The following is a 21205-nucleotide window of genomic DNA, read 5'->3' as shown; positions in this document are numbered from 1 at the left end:
GAAGAAGTGAGAAGTCCCTCTGGTAAAGTTTTACTGTTCAATTTCTCAGGTTTTTTTCAATGCACTTTCTCATGTTACACTAATCCTATTTCATATAGAGACCATGTTTGTGAGTCTGTTAATGTTAAAGGTGCAGTTGAAGGAAAGATGACAGTTAAGAAGTCAGAAACTATATTGCACAATGTGTTTTTTTTTCTATAGAAACCCAAAGAAACTGAAATGTAGGTTTCTTATAAGATATCCATTTTCACACGGGGATTATACATGTGATCATACATGTGCAAGCGTGTTGTTTTAAAGTCTTAAGAGTATGTTAATGTACAGGACTGAAAAATGCAATTTTATAGAAAATATTCTGTAAATGTCTCTGAATTGTTTCTTCTGAAGACAATAAAGCCTGTCAACTTTGACTTAATGAGCTTTCCTCTAGCACCACCATGAAGCACAATTTTCTATTGTACACAATGTCTCAACCTGTGAGGTGGATATATTTTATTATACTTTGTTTTATACTGACCTTGTCCATTTTTACTATCAAATGGCCAAAATGTCAGCTTTATGTAATGTAATAACTAGAGTTCCATATTTGATGAGTACATTCTACTGGCATTCTGTTTACAAGTACCAGTGTTGAACTTTTACTATAGTAGTAAAATAATTACTATTTGCATTTATACTTTCAGTAGAAATACTCAGTTGATAATTAGAATATCTGAGTACATGTAACTTTAAAATACACTAACAAATTTTGAAAACAGTAGATCCCACTTGAAATTTGTAATATTGAAATGTAAAAATTAAGTTGGTTTCATTTAAAAATACACATTTAGAATTCTTAAAGTTGTGTAGATCACACACACAAAAATGACTAGATAAATGCTAAAATTTGGTTAGATTTATTTGTAAATTTTATTTTTATTTAAAGAAAAAGTTAAGTTGTTTGTTTTGTGAATAGTCTTGTTTTGTTTGATTTATGTAATTATGCAAAAGAATTCATCATATTTTTTAAGTAAATGAAGCATATCATTTTTTCAGTGTAGGTCTCCTGCAGTATTTGCAGCGACTGGTGAAATTCAACAGAAGATTCATCTGAAAAATCCACCTTCTGCCACTTTTCCAGCATCCATCCTTTTAGCAGGCTGTGGGCCTTGGCAAATGCCACACAGTTTTTCCAATTGTCTTTTGTTTAGTGCTGGCTTCTGGGTACTGATTCGACCATGGAGGCCATTTCGAGACAGAATCCGACAAACTGTTCTGGTTGACACAGGGACTTCAGGTCTTGTGGAGCTCTGCTGCAGTGGAAAATTGGCTGGCTTTGGATTTTCGAGCCAACAAACGGCCCTCTCAAGCAGTTGTCTTGCGGGGTCTGCCTGACCTGGGCTTGTCAAAAATGTCTCCAGTGTCTTCCAATGTTTTTTTTATCCTCTGTACTTGAGGCTGAGACACATTGAAGGTGTCTGCCACATCAGCAGTGGATCTGGTCTTCAGCCTCTTGATAATCAAAACTTTAGTCTCAGGGTGAATCTTAGGCATGTTTGCAGATGTCTAGTTGCTGTTGATGCAAAGGTCTAGTGTACACACCTGTTACACACCTGAGACCTAACTGATACATTATTAGTCACAGGTGAAGCTCATATGACAAGGCGACAACACTTATGTCTTTGCAAAAATTTACTCAATGGGCTTTACCAATCTGTGAATATTAGAATACTTTTTGACAGTTTCGTTTTGCACTGAAACATTATTACAAAAGCTGTTGGGATTAAAATGAGCCATTTCTTTTTTAAAAATCTTGATTAGAAATATATTTCAGCGGCACTTCAGGTCAATTTGTACACAACCGACAAGACTTTTGTCAGGGACTGTATATGGTAATTTGAATAAACATTTATGTAGCCTATTCCAATTTAATATTTTATCTGGTCTTCCAGATACAACTTTCAGTGTTGTGATGTACTATAAAACATCCATATAACTGCACTTTTCCATTATCACTAATCTTATGCTATTGTTAATATCCAGCAAGATCATCACAGTCACAAAGGTATTACTGTTAGTATAGTGGTTGTAGTACTAATTTGTATATTGTGGCACATATCTTCATTATGGTGAATGGTCTCCAATGTCTCCAAGATGCTTCAAGAAACCCACCTGCAAAGCTACAGTACTGTTAACCGTTTTAGGCACTTGTGTAAAATGCTGTAAAAAATAGCACTATATATATATATATATATATATATATATATATATATATATATATATATCAATTAAATTAGTTTGTCATGTTTCTTGTGGTATCTTGGAGACGTGGCCACAGTTCTTCTGGATTGAGTCTGTCTCTGTTTCTTCATGTCATTCCAGACAGACTGATGATGATCAGATCACATCTCTGTGTAAAGCACTGGCTGTTGTCAGACAAAAATCTCAGTGGATTATTACAATTAATGTCAAAATAAATGTTCGCAAATGTATACTTCTATTTCCTACTGACACACTACAGCAGAAGAAATAATTGACAAAGGCATTTTTAGCTAGTGAATATTCTAGTGTTGTAATTATTTTTAACTTTTTTAAGTTCTCTGAATCCTGTGATCTTGAAAAGATGCTGAAAAGGTGTTTATTCTAATAAAGGTGTTTATCCTCGCATGTGTGTCTCAATAGTCCTGCCAGGTTCAGTTCCAGTTCATTCCCAGACAGCATGTAGTAATCGGCCCGAGCTCGGCATCGGCGAGTGTTACCCGGGCCGAGAGTGGCCCGCAGCTCGCTCTCGCGCATGTGTTTGTGATGAGGCTGTAAAGCACTGGGCTGATTCCTGAGTCTGTAGAGTCCGGGACACTTCTGGAAATGACTCGGCTCGGTTCAGTCATAGATGGTTACATTAATATAGCAGTAATTAACATAAAACTGTTTTAAATTTGACTTAAGAGCATTACAGTATCTTATAACGTTAACATCTTGTTTAATGTCGTGAATTTGTCAGAAACTAAATATCTGCAATAAAATGTAAAAAAGAAAAAAGAAAATACCTATATTAAAAGTGCTTTATTGGACAGAACATTCTCTAATATTCATAACAACAGCAAATCTATATTTACGCAACGCAGCAGGTCCTTCTTATATACGCTTGCTTGTATGTATTTTGAACTCTCTTACTGCACTCTCAGGTGAATCATTCACCTTCACTCGCGCAGCGTGGGCGGAGTCTCGTACCTGTGCTCGTGAAAGCTATATTTGTGTGGTTTGGATGCAAACACAACGATGGATTATTTACCAAGAGATATGGGTGTATGGACTCATTTTGATAAAACACTTCTGGATAAGTATCGTTGAGTATTTATTTTGAGTATTTTACTAGCGACGGCGCTTCCCAGACAGCAACATAGTGTTGGCCCAGATCTGGCCCTCGTGAAATCCATGCGAGCCAGATGTGGGCCGGACCTGGCCGACACTTGTTGCTATCCGGGTTATAAGCTCATAAAAAGACTACAGAGAACGCAGCTTACTTGCTTTGTGTGAAAGTTACAAATAAATGACCGATATGTTTTTCATCTTTGATCTAAGTATTGTTGTGTGGGTCTAGAGTGTTTATGCTGCAGAAAACTGATGAGCAACACTACGGTCTACCAACAAACAGACGAGGAAGAGGAGGATGATGACGGTCCAGCATATACGAAGAGAAAGGTTTGTTTGTATAGAGAATACGAACCTACGTCACACTGCGTTGCACGCTGGGGCGGAGCCGTCATTATAGCAGGGTGCTCTGCTAGTGTTAACATCGATACCTTTGATTGCGTAAAGCGTTGAAATCTTGATGGAGAAGGAAGTATATGAAGAAGTGAAAAGAAAAGGGAAGTGGGCCCTACCAGGACAAACTAAATGTCAACGCCAAGCAACGGTATTTCCAAAAATGAAAGACGATTAACGTCGTACTGTAGATCCATACGTGTTGCCAGCCCCAGAATGGATACAGAAGGCACAACAATTTTTTTCTTTCCAGTTTCCCAAACAGAGATAATTGCACAACACTTCACAAAAAAGGTCTCTGGAACATCTTCTCCTCTAGGAGAAATCCAGCTGAATAATGTGAGAAGGACTGGTAACAGATGTAAAAAACAGAATGCAAAGAAACAAAAACAGCACATGACTTTCTTTCTGCAAATAAAGTGATGGACTTTACTACAAATATTTTTTTCTTAAAATGTAAAGTGGGGATTGAATGATGTAAATGAAGTAAATGATGAGAGAAATTTCATTTTTATATCAACTGTAAGTTGAGTTATTTTGCACAATGTTGTGTTACAAACATTGCACCTGAGTTCAAAGTTATTACTTTGATTACAATTTATGTCTTCGGACCAAAGCTGTGATTTATTTATTTATTTAATTTGTACTTTGCATTTTATCATTTTTATTTTGGAATGATGGCGTGTTTGTTTTGCTTATTGTAAGGTAATTCTATAACAATCTGATATTTATGCATTTTTTTTTGCTCACTTTAAAAGTTATTTTGCACATTATTACACAAGTGTTACAAACATTACACCTGAGGAGTAATCTATGTAGTACTACTGATCACAATGTCCAGACTGTGTCCAAAAATGTAATTTATTATTTATTTAGTATTTTATATTTGATTTCATGTATTTAAATGGTTAACAGGACTTTAAGTAATATTTGGTTTGGTAATTGTATTACCATATTTATGAATTTTTGATCAATTCTTGTTTTTGAAGAAATAAGATTTTGCTAATGTCATTTCAAATTTTTATTATGTTTGATTCATGTATAGAAAGTTGTATAATACAGTTCAGTCAAGCATTAAATAATGTTTTTTCATCAAAAACATTGTACAACTGTTCAATGTAAAGCACACAAATTCACATGGCTTCAATGTTTAAAGGAATAGTTCACTCCAAAATTAAAACTGTCATCATTTACATACCTTCATGTTGTTCCAAAACTGCATGAGTTTCTTCAGAAGATAATATTCTGAAGAATGTTGGTAACCAAACAGTTGATGGTAGTAATCCACTTCCATAGTAGGAAAATAAAATTACTACAGAAGTCAATGGGTACCGTCACTGTTTGGTTCAGCTGAAGAAAGAAACTCATACTGGTTTGGAACAACATGAGGGTGTGTCAATGAGAGAATTTTCATATTTGGGTGAACTATTCTTTTTAGTAATTACTGTACAACACTTGGACACGTTTGTTAGCACACAGCAAACCGTTACAACTTTGTCTAAAAATGTAACATTTTCACCTTCCCAGGGAAGAACCAGACTGATAGGAATTGTATTTGTTTCTGACAACACAGATGATGATTCTCTGCACGTGTATCCTCAGGGGAGCCATGCGTCTTGTTTCCTCTACATCCTTCGCTTCCAGCTGCTGTTGTCCCTTTGTAAATGCTGGAACTTCAGCACACATCAGTCCCACACCCTCGATCCACTAATACCAAGTCATCTGGCAGTAATTTGTCCAGAACTCCACAGTTCTCAGTAGTTTGTTTCTCACTGGTGTACCCACCCCATTCTTCCTTTGGAGCTGAAAGAAATGACTCTTTGTGGAGTAATGCTTATTAGGTATGTCAGCGTGTGACTGTGCTTGTTCCTTGAAAATGTCTGTGCCCTTGCCTGAAGATTTGAGGGTCGTTCAATAAAAATCTCAAAGCAGTCCACGATTTCCAAATGCCTCCACAGACTGGTGTGGCATACTGACTCACACAAGTTGGGCTGGGTACAGAGTTCGATACTTTTTAGGTACCGACCGAATTGCCTCGATACTATCGAGTATCGAAAAATGACATGTTGTTCGGTTCCAGATTTCGATACCTAAGGAGTTAACTCGTCAACGTCAGTGCTAAAACAAGTACATATGAAATGCACAACAACACACATAAAGTCACTCACACACACACACAAACTCTACACACACGAGACGCGCGGAACTCTCCACGCACATACCATAGACTGGCACATACTCATATGAGGCGCGCGCACGCACAAACTGTGTGGGTACATTTCTCCAGGCTCGATGCCAACAGCGCGCGATGCAGTACTTGCGGTAAAATAATTGCTGCAAAGACCGGTACCACGACAAATATGATGAAGACCTTGCCAGTGCACGGAGTAAACATAAGAGCAGAAAGTTGCTCTGTCTTTGACTGATAAATGAAGAGATACCTTGTTGATCACTCTGACAGTGTTTATATTGCAATAAATAATAACTACTGAATGTACACTGCCGGTCAAAAATGTGTTGGTTAGTCAGAATTTTTTAAGAGTAAGGATGCATTAAAGTTATCAAAGGTGACATTAAAACATGTGTAATGTTACAAAATATTTCGTTTTTAAATAAATGCTGTTCTTTAGAATTTTCTATTCATCAAAGTATGATGAAAAAAATTTATCAGTTTCCAAAATATTAAGCAGCGAACTGTTTTCATATTTCTGAATGGTCATGTGACACTGAAGTAATGATTTTGACAATTAAGCTTTGACGTCACAGGAATAAATTACATTTTGAAATATATTCAAATACGATTTTAAATTGTAATACTATTTCACAATATTACAAGTTTTACTGTATTTTTTATTAAAATAAATTCAGCTTTGGTGAGCATGAGCTCTTTATAAAACTTTTTTGTTTGTTTGTGCACTGGCTAAGGAGCATGAGTCAAACTGAAAAAATAAAACCAAAGTTTTTCTGAGGTAATGTGTTCTGTAATCTTGTTAAAATGGATTTCATAAAATTGGTATCGAAAAAATATCATCAGGAACCGGTATCAAAACTGAGGTATCGGAATTGGCACCGGATCGAAAGATTTTGAACAATACCCAGCCCTACGCACAAGTGGAGCTGTCGGTCTGTTTTCATTTAGCAGCGATTTATTTCATCATGTCGAAACTGACAGAGCTCACATTCCTGTGCTCTGTGGTCATGAGGAATGTGTACTGAGTCATCGTCCTGTCGTGTCCGCTTCCTCTCCTCCACATCCTGTCTTCTCACTTCCCTCTTCTCCACTTCTAACTTTTTAAAACATTTTAAAACACAGCAATAACTTTACAATTTTGAAATTAAAAAAAGTTTTTTTTACTAAACTTTATGTATTCTAAAAAAACCTACAAAGATGTTTGGAACATAGCAAAATTGGTTTTGAGTTACAACGTAGTCTGATGAAAATAAAAATGTCCTTAAAAAGGACAAAATTTTTCTTTTGGAAAAGTTGTGTTCATATACCATGCTACATTTTAAACAATAACATGCATCTTCTCTTTTAGCTGTACCTCTTCATCATCTTGTGCTTTCTCCACTGCTTCCCTCTGCACCCTGTCATCTATGGCATTATTTCCCTGTCAAATGTCGAGAGCGCATTATTGTAGCGTGAAAGTACATTAATATAATGTGCGAGCGCGAATCTCTCTGCTCACGCGGGGAATATAATGTGCGGAGCGCCAATCTCTCTGCTCGCGCGCGGGAACTGGGCGCGCGCTCTCAGATACACATTGCTCTTGTAAGAATTTTCTCTGGGCTCGCTCAGAGAGTCTGCCTGCACTTTAAAAAGTGTTCAGTGCAATCGCGAATCTCTCCTCTTCGCTTAAAGTAAGCGTGTATGTGCTTAGACTGTGCCCCGTGCGTTCGCGCATGGCCAAGTACTCTTCTCTTCGAATTCTTTCTCTTTGCTCTTGGTATAAACGCTGTCAAAACGGCAACAACCAATCAGAAATAGGCTTCCACGACTGACCAATGAAAACGCGACATCGTACATGGAATCTTATTGGTTGATGGGCATTTTGGCTCTTTTTCATGAGCCGGCTCGTTTGACTCAGCTCACTGAAAAGAGCCGGCTCTTTTGGCTCACAATCGGCTCTTTAAAAAACAATAATGTTTTGACTATGATAGGTGTGAAAACAATTTTAATTAAATTATTAAATGAAATCATACTCACAATGTCTCACAATTTTTTTGAAAATGCATTGATTTGTTATGCAAAAAGAATACTATTAAACATTTGCATTTAAATTACAACTTTTTAATGTATAGAAACAACAACATTACAAAACAAATACAATCTGAATCTGAACAACATAATAGAACCCATATTAAAGAAAAATAAATAACTGAAAGGATGCTATGTTATATAACCAGCATGAACTATCTCACTAGTTATGTTTTGTATAACTAGCATGAACACACACACACACACACAATGCTGATCATATTTTTATTTTATGATAGATTTGCATTCAGAAATGCAAGCTGCCTTACTTTCGAGGGGCTGATGCGGTTTCTTCTCCGAGTTTGACATTGTGTGTGTGTGTGTGTGTGTGTGTGTGTGTGTGTGTGTTTGATGGCTCGGCCCCTCCCTCATGCCATATAATTGGTTGACACCTCGTGTATGATTGACAGGAACAGAGTGTGAGGCTGATCAGACAGTCGAAACGAATATGTGCGCCTTTAGGCCTTTATAATATTTTTTTTGTTCTTTGAACTAGTCAATTATTTTAAATAAAATAAAATGCATCCATTATTTCAGTATTACATAATGATTTAATTTCTATAGGCTATGTTTTTTTTTTTTTTAATTGGATTTTGATATTTGGGTGTGGGACTCTTAGAGTCGGCTCATTCGCGAACGACCCATCATGGAATAAGTGCACTGAAGTTCAATCAAGACGAGCCGAGATGGATCCGCCGAATCGACGATCTCAGGTAACCAGTTTTATTTGTTTTGATGTTAAATATTTTTAAATGTATCTTAGAAATGTCTGGGAAGAGGGCGATTGGATTATTTTACATATAAATTACCTAGACTGTCAACCACATTGTTCACACTACGTGCCATGCCCATTGAAAGTGAGATTTTTTAGATAATAATAATAATAATAATAATAATAATAATAATAAAAACAGTGCGTGATTATAACACTCAACGCTGCAATCCGCGATAAAGAAAATCCATTGCAGATGACACTTTTCATTAATTTCACATCACTTCATTCGTGACAGCCATAGATAACATAATTTTACTGGGGCATTTTGCCCCCTTATATCTTATTCCCCCGAAATATTTGTTCAGATTTGAATTTAGCAGTTGATCTCGCTACGTACTTAATGTTTAATCGCTGGTGTGATTGCGCGAGACAATGTGTTAATTATCAGACGTAAAATATTATTTTTTGCCTTTTTGGAATCGGCTTTCAAATATATTTGGCTAAAAAATCTCACTTTCAATGGGCATGGCACGTAGTGTGAACAATGTGGTTGACAGTCTAGGTAATTTATATGTAAAATGATACAATCGCCCTCTTCCCAGACATTTCTTCTAAGATACATTTGACATATTTAACATCAAAACAAATAAAACTGGTTACCTGAGATCGTCGATTCGGCGGATCCATCTCGGCTCATCTTGATTGAAGTGAACTTATTCTATGTGCGGTTCAATATCAACCAATTAGATTCCATGTACGATGTCGCGTTTTCATTGGTCAGTCGTTTTGAAGCCTATTTCTGATTGGTTGTTGCCGTTTTGACAGCGTTTATGCCAAGAGCAAAGAGAAAGAAATCGAGAAGAGTACTTGGCCATGCGCGAACGCACGGGGCACAGTCTAAGCACATACACGCTTACTTTAAGCGAAGAGGAGAGGTTCGCGATTGCACTGAACACGGTTTAAGTGCAGGCATACTCTCTGAGCGAGCCCAGAGAAAATTCTTACAAGAGCAATGTGTATCTGAGAGCGCGCGCCCAGTTCCCGCGCGCGAGCAGAGAGATTCGTGCTCGCACATTATATTAATGTACTTTCGCGCTACAATAATGCGCTCTCGACATTTGACAGGGAAATAATGCCATAGTCATCCACTTCCTCTCCTGTCCGGACTCCAGACCTCCCATGACCTGCAAACCTGTTTCGGTCTGAAACTTTCACTTCACTGTGGCCCAAAAACAAAGATGGTGTCCAGTCAGGATGGGTGTCACACATTTCATACGCTGGCTGTCCTATACACATAGAAATTTTCATTATGTTATCCATGCTGATGGAAACCTTTACATCATTTCAGCAGTATTCATGATGACAGAAGACCCTAACAAAATGAACCATGGTTTTAACTACAATTAAAAATGTCAGCACCATTGTTTTGTCTCAAGATGCACACCAGTTTGGTGTTTTTTCAATGTGTTATATATATATGTTTCAATATATATAAAAGCTGCAATATCCTAATTTTAACTGACAGTTTTGTACTTCATAACGTCATAAAACCTGTTTCTTGAGGAAATTTCAGAACAAAATTGCAAACCATGGGACTCACCTGACTGAAAATGCAGAGAACACACACAGCAAAAAATCCAGAGTGAAATCAACTCTGCTGGGAGTACATGTGAGACCACACTCAAGAGTGTGAAAGTGTTAAAATAGATTTGAATTACCACTGAAGCGGAGTTAAAGTTAATGATCTAAGTGATTAATTGAGTGATGATTGACCATTATTGACGATGATGTTAACGAGCAGAATCAACAAAGATTCTATTTTTTGTCACCATTATAGTGAGTGTTTGCTTTAGTTGTGCTCTTGACCCTTAACCGAATTTTGTTTGGCTGTTGTAATGGAGTCTTCACGGGCAAACTAAAAATATTGGTTTACCTGAATCACTGAGTTAAACTTTCATTTTGAATGCGGGCCGAATGATTCTTCAGCATAGGATTACCAGCATTTTAAATACAAACTTTCTTAAAAGTTGTTTGTTCAAAAATCTTTCAAAAGAGTCTTTCATTTAGACATGCAAACATCAAGAATCAACCTGTGAACCTCAACGACGGTGACAATCAAAAAAGCATGTTGCAGGAGACTTGTGTTGCAGTGCATTCTGGGTGCCACCTATCAAAATTCATCCATGGCTCCCATGATGCACTGTGGCATGAATAAATTATTACCTGAATTGTCTTAGTAATTTCCTTTATGGTTTAGGCTTTAAATAAGTTTGGTGATTCAGGTCAAATAATTACTATGTAAAAACATAACTAATATCACATAATCATGTTTTTATTTTTGCTCGTCTCTCTATTACAAATGAGTTATTTATGACAGCCAAACCAATTATTTTTTTAAATTATTGGTGGTGAGGAGAACTAATGAAGAAAATGATGACTATAATGGTGACATAATTTTTTTTGATTTTTGTCTTTGTTGATTCTGCTCGTTAACATCAGGTCTCGTCAATAATGGTCAATCATCACTCAATTAATCACTTAATTATCTCATTAACTTTAACTCTTCTTCAGTGTTAATTTAACACTCCTATTTTAACACTTTCACACTCTTGAGTGTGGTCTCACATGTACTCCCAGCAGAGTTGATTTCACTCTGGATTTTTTGCTGTGCACTTTCATTGACTTAGAGATGTTGCTATGTCTTCGTCTTGTTGCAATCCACGCCATGCGACGTCTTCTCGTTAACTCCTCATGTCTTCCTTTGTCTTGTCGGAAAAGTTGGAGACGTTGGACAACAGAAAAACTTTCCCATTGTTGAGTGTTTTTCCTGAACGACTTTGAGACTTGTTATTGCACTTTTAATGCAGCAGGAATTACCAACCATAGCGATATTTTCCAAAATCGCAAAAGCAAATCTAAACTCCGCATCAAAAACACTAGCAGAAAATAAGTGACGTCACATTCATATTCTCTATTTCTAGCTTTCACATTCTTATTTCTGTAAATGCAGTTGCAACAAGCAAACATTGTTTTTCCCATATTTCTTAAAGTATGTACGAGTGAAGATTTCTTTTAGTGTGTATAAGGTCGTTGTTTTCAAATAACCTCAACTGAATTCTTAATCTAGATTCAGTTATTTTTATGATGAGAATGTACTGCAGTCATATATGCATCAGTATGTCTGAGATCATCTGCAATATCTCTGTTCTGCTTTTACTGATGCTAAATGTAAGCAGACTGTGTCTCTACATCCTGAGTGAAGAAGCAATTCAAGTAGCAACAAAGGTGATGAACTGTGATGCTGTGTTTGTGTTGTAGTCACATGTGTTTTGGCAGAGATGAGCATCTGTACGAGTATACACTCAAAAAAATGTTTTGGTCTAAATTTACATTTGATGTAATTCAATTGCATAACAATTTTCCATCCATTTAGATTACATAGTTTTAACATAAACAAATCAACAAACTTAATGTGACTCGTATGCGTCAGTCATATGTGAATGAAACAGGTAAGATTTGTATACAGGTGCATAAATTAGAATGTCATGGAAAAGTTAATTTATTTCAGTAATTCAACTCAAATTGTGAAACTCGTGTATTAAATAAATTCATTGCCACAGACTGAAGTAGTTTAAGTCTTTGGTTCTTTTAATTGTGATGATTTTGGCTCACATTTAACAAAAACCCACCAATTCACGATCTCAAATTAGAATACGATGACATGCCAATCAGCTATTTCCTTCCATTTAGATTACATAGTTTTAACATAAAATAAATCAATAAATTTAACGTGAATCATATTCGTCAGTCATACGTGAATGAAACAGGTATGTTTTATGTAATAGTTCACAGCAAAGTCCCCACACTGCCCAGTAGGGGTGGAACGGTTTCACTTTTTCACGGTTCGGTTTGTTTCGCGGTTTTAGAGTCACGTTTCAGTACGGTTCGGTATGTGCTATGTTTATGGAAAAACTATACTTAAAAAAAAAAAGAAAAGAATATTCTATCTAACTATAAGCAACAGCACAAATAAATACATAGAGTAAAGATACCAATAAAATAAACAGTGATTTTCAGGTTTTTAGGTAGGTCTAGCATTAGTTTTTAGGTACAGAAATTGAATAAAGTTATCAAATGTAAAACAGCACTGCATACTGGACTGTATAAATTAAAGATTGTTCTTTATTAAAGTTTCAAATCTTTTCAATCAAGAGCAGTGAGTGATTTATTTGTTGTTGCTGTTCGATTAATATAAAGACTGTAACTGTAAGAGAATGCACTGAACCAGTGCACTGATACAGTAGGCCTACGTTCAGCCGGCTATGTCTGCTATAAGATACTTACCAAGACGGGCATTTTGACAATATTTGTCTGAATTTGTCCATTTAAACACAATACTTCAGAGAGAGATTAATATTTGCGTGCGTTCTGAGACACGGGTTTGCGCCCTTCAGATGAGCACACGCAGAAATCATCTCACTGCGTGCACGAGCTCACGTCCTCTGGCTCTTAAATGTTTAAACTGGCAAAGCTTAAATGAGTTTAGTTTAAACACAGATATCAACGTGTGGTGTTCAGGTCTCACCTGTGCATGCACTATAACCACACGTGGTGATGACGGAATAAATGACTGCTCAAATTCCAGCATACGGCATTCACATTGAACAAGAGTGCATGGCTTGTCCACATTTGTTTTTGTTTTGTTTTTCATTGTTGTAATGTCTGGGAAGCCAAAATGCACATCCATCAACAGAAACATATATTAGCTGAACCCTGTTTGTTTTACATGTTATTTATAGCAAACCATATTACAGGTGCTTAATGAGGTTTAAGTTGAACCGCGGTCCCAGCGAGTGATGAATCGTGTGTGGAGAACCGAACGGTTCGATTTTTTTCAGCGAACCGTCCCACCTCTAGTGCTCAGTGTTCATGTGTTTCCACACTACAGAGTGTGAAAGTAGCATTGAAGCAGTGCTGGAGTTAAGAAGATAATTATGTGATGATTGACCATTAACAAGCTTCTGGTGATGCTGAAAGGTCTCTCTCATCTTTTGGAATATTAGGGACTTGTCTGTGGTATGGTTGAGCAAAGACATGGCCTCTCTACAAGCATCCCCATCAAGTTGCCCTTCAAAATTAGTAGCCCTTTGGCATTTTGGGCCTCCTGGAGAAACATCATGAGGGCTGTCTAGTGGCAAAGATCCACGTTGAATCTTCCTGTGGACTGTTTTTATACGCCAAGCAATGTATCCTGTGTTGCTTGCAGCATCATAAAAGTGTTCCTTAAAAGAATCAGTTTTCTATGTCACAGATATCATAACATTGCAATTATAACATGAAAGGGTCATGCAGATGATGACTTACGTAGCCTTTCTTGGAATATGGATCTCTGAGGGAAGGGAACAGCATCACTATGCCAAGAGCATACTGTTCTCTGATAGCTTGAAGATGTCAGATTGGTCTTAATTTATACAATGGTCATGCAGTTATTTGTTTTTAAAAAATAAAATAAATAAAAATACCCATGTGTATCAATCATGTGAGCCACCAGAATGTTGATCATTTGTCTTCTTGTGGCATCTGTAAGGGTTTCTGTTTCTTGATACTCCTGTAGTACTGCTGCACCACCAGACTTCAATTTAAGAACATCCTCGACCAACTAAAAATAAAAAATATAATAATAAACTAAAATTAAAAAATGACCTTGGTGATTCACTAATTACCACAGACTCAGAGGGGTTAAAAAAATAATAATTTCTATATTTTGGATAATTTTCTTTTCTGAGTGAACTGTTTCTACTTGAACTGTTGCTATTGTCAGACTTCTCAGATGTGGAAGACAAAGAGTCTGAAAATTCTAAAGAATTAAAGTATAAAAATATTACAAATATTGTGATGACCAGCACAAGAATCAGAAACAACCAATTTATCATATTTATCCTGAGTTGCTTGATAACTAGACTTCTTAAACATTCAATAAAGCTCACCATCATTTGAGAAAACAGTCAGCACCACATTGCCTTGTCCAATGAGGTCGCTGAATATTTCTGCATCGACTTCTGTCCCTGTTGCATCCCTGTATGTTACTTTTGCATCAGGTGGCAAGCAAAATCTCTCAATGACTGAAAAAAAAAAAAAAAAAAAAAAAAAAAGATTTTTAAGTTGACAACCTTTCTTGCTTCACAACAAATGACTGATTTGAATACATATATATCTTTATGATGCAAGCAAAATGTAAATATGAATTATTTTTCTTTTTTTAATGTATCCCCTTCTACAGAACATTATATGATAAAGGCAAATACAGAAATGAGGCAACAACACAATACACAGAATTTATCAGATTTTAATCAAATTCTTAGTTATTTTAAATGAGTAAGAAAAAAAAAACAACCTTTGAGGTGAAATTGCATGAAGTCAAACCTCCCGTCAATGCAATCCAGCTTCACATACTTCTGCTGTTCGTTGTACTTGACCAACATTTTACCTGGAACATGCAAACACGTTTGGCATTGTAAATCGTTGTAAAAAAGAATACTTTATGGATGGATGCACGTCTATGGATGGAAACGTCGTTTCCTTTGTAATACCACAATTTACAGATGTGATGCACCGTACTTTTTCCACCAGAGCCGATTATTTAATCACACATTTCTTTTATTTCAAAAAAGAATGCGACTTACAGCGATGCGGTTTGTGTTTGTGTGTGTGTGTGTATATATATATATATATATATACACACAAACACACACACACACACACACACATCGCATCGCTTTAAGTTTTAAAACCATTCCTTTATAAAGATTTACATAGCTTCAGTAACTTAGCTAACAGTTAGCTAACGAAGCTAATCACGTCGACGATGGCAATTGTGGCAATAAACGAGGCTTTGTAAAACATTGTTTGTTTTATTAATTCGGTAAATCATTTTAATTAATTAGATGTCACGTTGTAATAATTTGATTCCTTGTTTTAGTTAAATCGTAGTAAACTGTTGCCACGATGTACGTTAACATAACGTATATAACTTAGGCTGCATGTGCACTTGCTTCCACATTTTAATATACATTTATGCACAGTGCTCCATAGCACGTAATATTGTACATTCTCTACTGAATGAGCACCAATCATAAATGTAAAAGTATGATTTAATTTAACTTACCTTTCAAAGCCACATGAGGGTAATGGCGGCGTCTTCATGGATTTCACCAGCGACGATTGGAAGTGCGTGGGCGGAGTCTAATTACATCTCTATGGAGTTTGTTTAACACTGATGATCAACTCTGTGAAATAACTCCAACACCAAACACCATTTTACTTTGAATGTGTTAAAATTACTCTTTGGGTGTTGAAATCAACTCGGAAATGTTTAACACAGAAATTTCAACTCTCCAATTTTTGCTGTGTACACCACATTTATATTACACACAGGATGTTCGGGTCCACTGGACTAATAAAAGACCAGGGGCTAATAAAGTGTGGGAATTGTAGGTCCTGTGTACCTTTACTTTGTCCCCCTCCTGTCAGGGCCCGCTGTTAGTGTGTGTGTGTGTGTGTTTGTATATGGTTTATGAGGACAAAAATGTGCATAATGACATGGGTATTACAATGAAAACATGGTTTATGAGGACATATGTCCTCATAAACCAAACGGCTTAAAAAAACAAACTAAATGGTGTTTTTTGAAAAAAAAAAAAAAAAAATTGAAAAGTTTTCTGTGATTGGTAGGTTTAGGGGTAGGCTTAGTGTAGGGGGATAGATACAGTTAGTAAAACCATTACGCCTATGGAGACTCCCCGTAAACCACATATCCAAGTGTGTGTGTGTGTGTGTGTGTGTGTGTGCATGTGTGTGCATGTGTGTGTGTGTGTTTGCATGTGTGTGTGTGCGTGCGTGCGTGAATGAGTGCATGTGTGTGCGTGTGTGTTCGTGTATGTGTGTTTCTGCATGTGTGTTTGTGCGTGTGTGCGTGCGTGTGCATGTTTGTGCGTGTGTGTGTGCGTGTGGTGTGAGAGAGAGATTGTGTGGTAAGTGTGAGAGAGTTATATACTAGTTAACCATGCCATCCAATAAAGCACTGCAAACACTTTTTTTTGTCTACTTAAATCTAACTATAACATTAGATGCATTGTGTAGGCTATTTGCTGTGGCAGATATAAATGATTTGAATGACTGGGTTAGGTCATCAAGTGTATGATCAGCTGATCATACACTTAATTAAAGTGTCAGAAGTTAAATTATTATAAAAGAGAATCCTGATCAGTGTAAAAGTGCTGACTAGACCGTTGTATTCTAAGGGAGCACCTATACATGGAACTCTAAAATGGAAAGGCCGAGCATCAGTGTTCAAAACCCTTGGTCTCAATTTGGACACAACTATACATGAAAAATGCTTACCGGCTTTAGACATGTACTTGCAACATATGGCTGCTCGAGAGAGGAAGCTGTTAACCTATTCAACCTCCTCCCCGATTGTTGTTTCCAGCTCCTTCTTGATTGCGCCCCCCCCCCCCCCATTTTAACTGTAACACATTATAATTTGGAAAACACCAAGTAGGGGCAGAGGACAGACAATCATAATGTGTGGTGCAAATGGTAAGAAATACATCTAATTGTCATTATTACATCCATGAATGCACTTTTGCATGCATGATGGAGAGAGAAATGGGCGCATGTTCAGCAAGTCCTCCAACTCTGGACAGTGGTCCACAACTTTCTGCAGATATGGCCAATATTTGCAGACCACATCAGAGCTAAAAAACTGGACGGTCTGTGAAGCTAGCTGTTTCTGGAGATATAATGGGTATGCAAATATTTCTCCACGGAACATATTCAGTCCTTTCAGCAAAACCCCATGACGGCTGACAGCAACTTCAACACCTTCCTCGTCTAGTTTGCTTGCAGACTTGTTGGCGGACTCTCGTGCTGCGGTCCACTGACCCACACCACATCTCCCTTTCCCTGGATTCTTAAACAGATGAGGGCAAATACAGACATTTACACAGTTACATTTTACAAAATTAGCTGTAAATCATGGATTTATGGAATTTGATGCAAACCAAATAATGTTTACATTTTGGGGAAAAAAACTGGCAAGCATTCATAAAATTTTTTTTAAATTGTGGTGTACACATGAAGAAATATAAATTTAGCTTACATGTCCAGTTGCTCCATGGATGTAATCAACAAAGGAGGACACCTCAGCATCATTGGCCAAAAAAACCCATCAGGTCTTGAAAGAAATATATAGATGTGGGTTAAATTTACTGTATAAAAGTAAATCACTAGCATTTCATTGTACATGAATTTTACACACCCTGGTTGGCTTTTGAAACGATGTAATTTGTGGTACCCATCCACTGCAACTGCCAACATGGAGGGTGTGCATGCAGGGCACTGAAAATGCTGGACCTGAGACAGCTTGTCAACCTCAAATTTGGCATAGGCCCATTCGAGGAAGGCCCTCTGCATTGTGTCCCCACAAATCTTACCACTCTTAGACCAAAAGTGAAAAAACAATACAAAACAGTAAGTAACTGTTTCGAAGGTTGGCTTTAGACCGTGGTCATGACGAAGAAAGGGCTCTGTCAAGAAATGTGTGCTGACACTTTGGGGATTGTAAGAACAAGTCCTAACAATGAATCCGTTATTTAAAAGGTGATCCAGACAGGATAACTTAAATGATGAGTCCACTCACTCACCCGAAGAGTTTTGTACGACACTCGAGCATGCTGACAGAGTTTTGTACAACACTCGAGCATACTGACATCCCTGGGGCAGTGATTTTTAGATCCTCATACGTGGTGAACAAGTCCACCAAGTACAAGGTCTCAAAATTGACAGTGGCTGGCCAGTAACCACTTTCAACCAGATCACTTATGGTCACTGGCGAGGTTTTTCCACAGGAGCAGTTTACTGATGGAAGGAAGAGGTTGTATCTTCCTGAAATTTCAGAGAAAAACAATTATCTCTTTTTCACAAGAAACAAAAAACACAATATGAAGAAATAATAATAATAAAAAAATGTAACCATTCATTCCAATTAAAATAACTGGCTTTCCCTTGGAAAAGCTTGTTTGCCCAGTGGAGCAGTCACAGCAGGGAGGAACGATTGGTAACATGCAATCTAAAAAGCAGAATTAGCAAAGACATAAAAAGACGTCAACTGGACGTAACTTTGCCCAGTGGGTATACATATATTAGTGCTGTCAAAATTAACGCAGGTGATAAATTTTTTTCAGTTTAACATGTTAAAAATATTTAACGTAATTAATGCTGGGGCAGTGCCTGGGTTTACCACTCCACACAAAGATACCGGCGCAGGCTATAGCCTTTATAGAAAATATGAGTTAAAGTTAAAATATAAGAAAAAAGTTAAGACTCGTCCTCGTTCTAACACACCACCACATCTCTACGTCAGTATGTGGGAAGATTTGCATAACGCCGCCCAGATGTTCACGCAAAGAAAGAAGGCATAACTTTTGATTCACGCTGTATTGTTGTTGCTGTCGTCGCCGTCATATTGTGGAAATGCATGTGTTTTGTTGTGAAAGCGAAACTACTTTGTTTGGCCTTCCAAAAGAGGATGATATCCACTTCGTCATGCCTGGAGCTGATCCGAATCGTCTTTCACTGTGGATGAAGCGGTTGCCACAAGCTCCTCCGTCGAATCCGCTGGTCATTCCTCACTTAAGCCTGCCATTTGTGACGCTGTGTGATGCAATTTATGGAGGACTGTTTCCTAAACCTGCAGAGCAGCCTACAATGGGTCTGTGCTCAAAGGCTGTTCTATAAAGTATAAACTTTGCAAGGACATTCTGGTGTATCTGACTCACAGCCTGTAAGTACTTTAATTATATTTAAATAATTTGCCACTAGAGATTCAAACGTGAGTTTTGAGCAGTGTAGTGTAGTGCTTGTTTGTTGTTTCTCCGATCACGAATGCAGACATGGTTTTATGTTTAAACAGTGTGATACGCAACTCAGTGTGTAAAAACACAGTATAAGTCATTATAATCAGTAATTTTGTCCCCACTGGATGCAACAAATGCCTCGTTTGAATGGTTTTATTGGTTTTGTCTCATCGTGCCGGGACACAGCATCACAGGGGCGTTCGGGGCGTAACATTTCCGTCACACATAAAATTTCATGTTCAATAATTTCATGTTGATGTTTTTTCCGCACTGACAGCAGAGGGAATTAAAACATGACCATTTGTGCCTGAACAGGCAGATATAAGCAACAAAATATATTACAAAATATAATTCTGACTACATTAAGAACATAACGTAAAAAACAAAAAACAAAACAAAAAACTAGATTTAGACAATGTTGACACTGTTTTCCTATTTGATACTGTTAAGCTGCATTGACACAATCTGTATTGTTAAAAGTGCTGTATAAATAAAGGTGACATGTCTTGAAGATGTTCTGTAGGTCTATCTGCCTGAACTCAAATCTTCTTCCTGGTCCACATCGACTTGAACTGGGTGCTCGCCTGTGCGTAATCAAACGCATCAAGGGAGACTGATGCAGAGGCAATTGTCATTAAATTCTGCTATTTTATCTTAGGAAAGAGGACTTATCGTGACAAATTTGATTTTGTTCTGGAAGCTAAAGCCACGTTCTGCTGCCACACTGGAGACCAAAATTACTAGCACCACTTTAGCCAGAGTTTTGTAGTCAGAAAACATTTCTCCCAGGGAAGTGATCAGAAGTTTGCAGAACTCTCTGAATGTGGGATTTCCAGATCCTGCAAGCCCTCGTTTCACCAGGAGGAACCGGGAGCAACACCAGGGTTGTGTTTCAAGAGGTCAAGAGGTCAAGAGGCATTTATTTGTCATTTGCATAGTTAACACTGGGGAAAACTGGGCATTGAAATGCTTGTGACGAGGCTCAGACATACAGTGACAATAACAAGACATAAAAGACATAGACATACGTGGAGAGCACTGAGATTTTTTGAGTGACTTCAGTGCCCATAGGCAGAAAAGACATGGACAGAGCATTATATAACAAATAAGTGGCAGTGAGCGTAACAGATACATAAAGGTAGACAGTGTTAAGAGTTATAAGTATTCATAAGTAGTCCTGAGGTACTAATATGATTATTTGGGGTAGAGCGGTGGTCTAAAATGTCACTGTAGAGTGACCAGAGCTACATGAAGGAAAATTAAAAGTGGCAATGCAGATGCAATAAATAAACTTGAGAGCAGCACACATTCCGATTTTATTCCTGAGTAGAGCAATGTCCAAAATGTCATTGTAGAGTGTCACAGAGCTACATGAAGGAATATTAAAAAGTGGCAGTGCAAGTACAATAAAAGTAACATAAGAGCAGCATGTATTCTGGTTTTAGATGGAGGATAGCTGATTGTTAAGCAGTCTGATGGCTTGAAGATAGAAGCTGTTCTTCAGTCTGGTTGTCCGTGATGGGATGGATCGTGAGTCTGTCTGATGGCAGTGTGGCAAACAGGTGATGAGCA

Source organism: Cyprinus carpio, chromosome B4, assembly GCF_018340385.1.
Source record: "Cyprinus carpio isolate SPL01 chromosome B4, ASM1834038v1, whole genome shotgun sequence".
Taxonomy (NCBI): domain Eukaryota; kingdom Metazoa; phylum Chordata; class Actinopteri; order Cypriniformes; family Cyprinidae; genus Cyprinus; species Cyprinus carpio.
This window is presented reverse-complemented; position numbering follows the sequence as displayed.